Source organism: Nyctereutes procyonoides, unplaced genomic scaffold (assembly GCF_905146905.1).
Source record: "Nyctereutes procyonoides isolate TBG_1078 unplaced genomic scaffold, NYPRO_anot_genome, whole genome shotgun sequence".
Classification (NCBI taxonomy): domain Eukaryota; kingdom Metazoa; phylum Chordata; class Mammalia; order Carnivora; family Canidae; genus Nyctereutes; species Nyctereutes procyonoides.
Window position 1 is genome coordinate 41,441,202 of NW_026575146.1, and position 6,000 is coordinate 41,447,201.

A 6,000-nucleotide genomic window follows, 5' to 3' on the forward strand; every position below is an offset into this window, starting at 1 on the left:
TTTCAAATGCAACCCTGTTCACATAAATCCCATGCTGATTTCTTTTTTAATATTTTCCATCCTTGAGCTGAGGAGGGCATATTATTCTTGAGCCACATGAGAAAGAAGAGTAAGGGCACAGACCAGACAAATGAGCTGATGATAACTTTGGGCTTATTGTGTCCAGAAATCTTACCAATCCCCTGTAAATGTTGAATGGGCTCTGGACTGGCAGAAAGTTCCCCTCCTCCCCTTATTGGAGTTTTGGGTACATGGTGATGTCTCCACTCATCTTTAGCAAACATAAAAGCTGGGAAGCTGCTTGTTCCCCTCAGTTCACCCTACACCCACCTACCTGTAGTCTTCTAAGATGGCCAAGATAGGGTATCCATGTGCTTCCTATACATCTGAGGTCCCTCGGTGCTGACAGAACATTGCTGTGAATCTATGCACCCTAAGCCTGTTTCAAGACAAGGCTGTGACAACTATTTTGAAGAATTCTGCACTCTGTCTAGGCAGCCCAGGAAATTTGAAGCTGCCATACTTCTCTGTGCTTGTCTTCACATCAGTACAGTTTTCACTAGTCTGAAACACCTTTTATAAACACTGTATCATGAGTCCAGATATGAATATTTCCTAATTTTAATGAAGATGGAAGCTTGCTTTATTGCTTATTATTCTGTTCATTGTTTTCTATGGGCTTGAAAAGGAGAGGGGGCAGAAATGGCATTTCTGTCACCAAACCAGAAGCCATGGCTATACACAAGTTCTCTGGCCCTGAGAGGCCTTATTGTCTCAGCAAAGAGCATACTGTAGTCATGGGATGTGGAGAATGTTCTCTGATTTTTCTTCATTTCGTTAATAAAATCAGCACCCCCAAGCAGTTAGATCTGAGTAAGAAGGTCTCTGTAACTATATAGATTACCAACATGCATTCATTTTGCAAGTGTTCCCAAATAATTGCTTTAATATTTCTGAGGCTTAATTAGGCTGGAAGGCCATGTGAAGAGCTTAAGGTGTGCTCTTGCCCATGAGGCTGACTTCCAATTACAGAACAATTCCCAAATCAGGCATGCTTGTAAAGAAGGTATTGAAGGACACAGCGTGCCAGGAAGCATTAAACTACCCTAGATGTACTGGAGGCAGGGATGGGAGGCAATCATTCACATGTTAAACAGGCAGGAGTACAGGACTTAAGAAAGAAACGTCTGGTACATGTGCACTGTATGGTACTAATGAACCATATGGTCCTGAGAAAAGCAACTTTTTACAACCTGTTGCTTAATTTTAAAAATTGTTTTAAGCTGAAGGAAAGCATACACTTAGGTATTCTCTTTCAGGATCTAAAGACAGCATAAACCTAGGATCATTATGTTTTCTTTTATATTACAAAGGCGATGTGATTGACCTCTGGAGGCAGAGTGAGTAATTTCAACCCCAGTCCTTAGTGGACTACTTGGCATTTTCATTTCAGGGGACTCTAGAAAGTAAACAATGAATCTGCATCAAGCCAGCCCCTCTCACCTGTTATGCCTTTTGCAAAATGGGAGGACAAGTTTCTGATAGTAGGGATGCAGCCTATAATCATGGAACTGAGAAAAGTATTTAAATGACAACCTTGAAATGTAGTCCTCTGGCAACTGAGAAGCAACCAGTTTGCCATGAGAAACCAGGATCAGAGAAAAACTGATATCTTGTGAGCTATATTAATATGCAGAACCAGGCCTACATCTTCCATGTGCTGGGCATGCTTCCAGTAATTTCCATAAGATAAGAGAATTGTAGAACCCTAGGTCATTCATAAATGCTTCCATCTCCTCTAGCCACCCTATCCCAGTCACATAGAGCCACCAAACCCATAGATTACTATGGCTAAAAGCAGATTTGGGGATAGTATTCCCTGGTCTAATCTAAATCCCTTCAACTGAAGAGTATCTACCTCATTCCATAATTGTTGGCCCTTATGTCTGTCTGACCACTAGACTACTAATTCCTATGTATCTCCAGTACCTCGCACCTGGCATCTCATTGACATTCAGTAAATATTTGCTCATTCAATGAATAAATGAATTACAAAATGGCTCATCTTCACATAGGTAGGAATTGTTAATTAGATCACTGTTAAAAACTTTTTAAAATCCCATCAAAAATGCATACTCCTAACAAAAATTGCAAGTGATAGACAAGTATGTAACTGAGAAATTGGAACTCTTCCTCACACCTCTATCTGTTCCCCATAGTCGGCAAAAGGTAACACATTGGTGTTGCTGCTAATTTTTCCCTTTACATGATAAACTATAGTAAGTTATAACAAACTGAAGTGGGTCTTCTTTCAAGCCCGATGTCTAAATCACCTTCACATCCCCTTTCTTGGTAACATAGGGCACATGGATTTGTCTGTTGTGCAACACTGTGTTGTACCATGACTAGTGGCCTTCCTGATACTCTTCAAGGCCAATCTGCAATTTAGTGGTGTTTTCCATGTTAAAGCTAAATGGAATCATTAAAAGCATCCTAATGCCCAACATAAATAGGTGTATTTTAGGTAACCAGATTCCTTCTGCTTAAATGAACAATTGTTGTGCTATTGGATTTGGAAAAGCTCTTACAGAAAATGGAAAACAACAAAATGGTTGCTACTTCTGTTGGGGGTGGAAGTTTATTTCGGTAGCTAGGAGTCCAGCTCTGGAGCTGAGCTGCCAGGGTTCAAACTCTAGTCCCAGGCACTAGTTCCATTACCTTAGAAATTTATGAAACCTTTCTATGCCTCATTTCCCTATCTATAAAATGCAAATAAACCTATTTCTGGGATTGGGCAAGATGGCTGAAGAGTGGGGTTCCTCATCTAAGTTAGTCCCACAAACCTACCTAGATAACTTTCAAAACATGCTGAACACCTAAAAATTCGACCTGAGATGTAAGGAGAAAACATCTGGAATGCTACAGAGAGAAAAGCTTTCACTTCAAACAAGGTAGGAAGGTGAAAATATTAAAAAGAAATAAAGTGGGGGAGGGAAACTGTGACTAGCAGGGTTAAAGCTGAGTGGTGAAAGCCTCCGGGACATGAAAGCCCAGCCCTGGAGAAGCAGGAACTTTAAAAATCTGTGCCTGAGTTTTCCCTGATGGAAAAGTGCTTAGCAGGGCAGTTGGGCAGAATCACAGGAGGGGCAGTGAAGCCTCAAGATTCCTGGAGTCACTGTAAGAGGAGGAGTATCCAGAGGAAAGCTCACCAAAAATCAAGGTCTGATATCAGTAAAGGAGCACCGCAGTCTTCTGGGGCATTTGGGAGAAACCCACTAGTTATGCAGGCCAGCTCTGGAGCTACCTTTACACTAGAGCTGGGCAACAGACAGAGGTGGCTGTCTTCTGTTCCCTTTGGGAGAGGCAATCCCCAAGATCATGGATCCAGTGGTGCAGGGCCCTCCATCCAAGGTCACCAAAGCAGACAAAGCCAGCTGTCTTGGGACAGGGGAAAGCCAGGAGGGCACAGGAAAGCAAGAACTCTCCTGCCACTGGGTGCTTGGCAAATGTGCGGATCAGTGCACCCACACCTGCCACCAGGAGCAACTAGGCCAGTGTGGACTGGGAGACTCTGGTTTGGCACTTGCAGGGAGCTTGACTCCAGAGATGGAAGTCTGCTGGCTGCCATTTTCCCCCCTCTTTGTTTTACCTTGTGCCTGGGAGAGGCAGGGTGTCTAGGGAACAAAGGTCTCAGAGGATACACAGCTCACACTGAGGGCAAGTGTGAGTCCTCACACTGAGGGGTGGGATATCTCCACCCAGGCACAGACATCTAAGAATCAGTGCAGCAGACCCTCCCCCAGAAGAACAAAGGAGGAGTAAGAGAAAAGCAAATTTACTGACCAAGCAGCACTGGAAAGCTCCAGGACTGAGGGACAATAGCATAAAGAACTAGAGGATTTTTTTTTCATTACAACTTGTTTTCATATCACACTAAAAATTTCCAGTATTTTTCTCTTTTCCCAACTTAACTACAATATTTTACCAACTCTACATTTTTAAGTTTTTTTTTCCCTTTCGACGTTCATATTACTACAATTGCATGTCTTAGGTATCTTTTTCACTTCTGGATTCCCTTCAATCTATTCAATTTGATTTTGGAAGATATACAAGATATGGGTATTTATTTTTGTTTTTCTGCCCCATTTTGTTTTACAATGGTGGAAGTTAGTACCTTCCAACACACAACAAAAATACACCCAGAACCAAGTGGGACACTCTGGTGTTTCATTCTGTGAGATTATATTCTCTGTTCCTTCCCATTCTGCCCTCTCTTTTATCTTGTTTAGGATTTTATGGTCAATGTTGGGTCTTTATATAAGTATTGCTGGTTTATATAAATTTGGAATTAAGCACCTTCTAATGTACAGAAGAAAATACACTCAGAACCAAGATGATCATCCTCTAGGACCCCTCAGGGAGACTACATTCACTCTCCACTACAGCTTCCTCCCAACTACTATTTCCAGCCCTTTTTTTTCTCTCTCTCTCTCTCTTTTCCTTTTTCTTTTCTTCTTCTTTGTTTTTGGTATTTTATTTTAGCTACTTTGTTTCACTATTTGTTTTTCACTTTAGAGATCTCATTTTATTTTGTTGTGTTCTTTTTTTTAATTTTTTTGACTCTGACTGCTTCAGAATCATCTACAATGTATTTAATTTAGGTCGTGGTTGATATTTTTAATCAGCTTGCTCATACAGCCACTATGCAATGGACAAAATGAATAGAAAGAAGAATTCATCACAAAAGAAATAAGCAGAACAATATTCTCTGTCCTAGAGTTATAGAATTAGGATTTAAATACAATGTCAGAAATTCAATTCAGAAGTATAATTATAAAGCTACCCGTGGTTCTGGAAAAAGGCATAAAGGGTTCTAGAGACTTCATTATTACAGAATTGAGATCTCCTCAGGCCAAAATTTAAAATAGATTAAATGAGATGCAATCAAAACTGGATGCTCTAACTGCTAGGGTTAATGGAGTGGAAGAGAGAGTGAGTGATATAAGAGGCAAGTTGACAGAAAAGAAGGAAGCTGAGGAAAAAAGAGAAAAACAATTAAGAACCCATGAGGAAAAGCTTAGGAAAATAAATGATAGCTTGAGAAGGAAAAAATACATCTAATTGGGATTCCAGAAATGGCTGAGAGAGAAAGAGAGGACCAAAAGGGATATTTGAATAAATAATAGCTGAGAACTTCCCTAATCTGGGGAAAGAAGCAGGCATTCAGATCCAAGAGGTAGAGAAGACCCTCCCCCAAATCAATAAAGATCATTCAACACTTCAGCATTAAATAGTGAAACTTGCAAGTTTCAAAGATAAAGAGAAAACCTTAAAGCAGTGAGGGACAAGAGATTTTTCACTTATATTGGGAGAAATATCAGATTAACAGCAGACCTCTCCACAGAGCCTGGCAGGCCAGAAAGGTCTGGCATGATATTTACAGGGTATTAAATGAGAAGAACATGCAACCAAGAATACTTTATCCAACAAGGCTGTTATTCAGAATAGAAGGAGAGATAAAGAGCTTCCAATAGGCAGCTCTGAAAGAGCTAGGCAGAAACTGAAAGAATATGTGACCCCAAAACCAGCTCTGCAAGCAATATTAAGGGGGACCCAGTAAAAAGAGAAGAAACAATCCATAAATACAGGGACTGAATACATAATACAATGACACTAGATTCATATCTTTCAATAGTTAGTCTGAACGTAAATGGGCTAAATGATACTATCCAAAGACACAGGGTATCAGACTGGATAAAAAAGCAAGACCCATCTATATACTGTCTACAAGAGACTCATTTTAATTTTTTTTATTTATTTATGATAGTCACAGAGAGAGAGAGAGAGAGAGAGAAGCAGGCTCCATGCACCGGGAGCCCGACGTGGGACTCGATCCAGGGTCTCCAGGATCGCGCCCTGGGCCAAAGGCAGGCGCTAAACCGCTGCGCCACCCAGGGATCCCCAAGAGACTCATTTTAGACCTAAGGACACCTCCAGCCT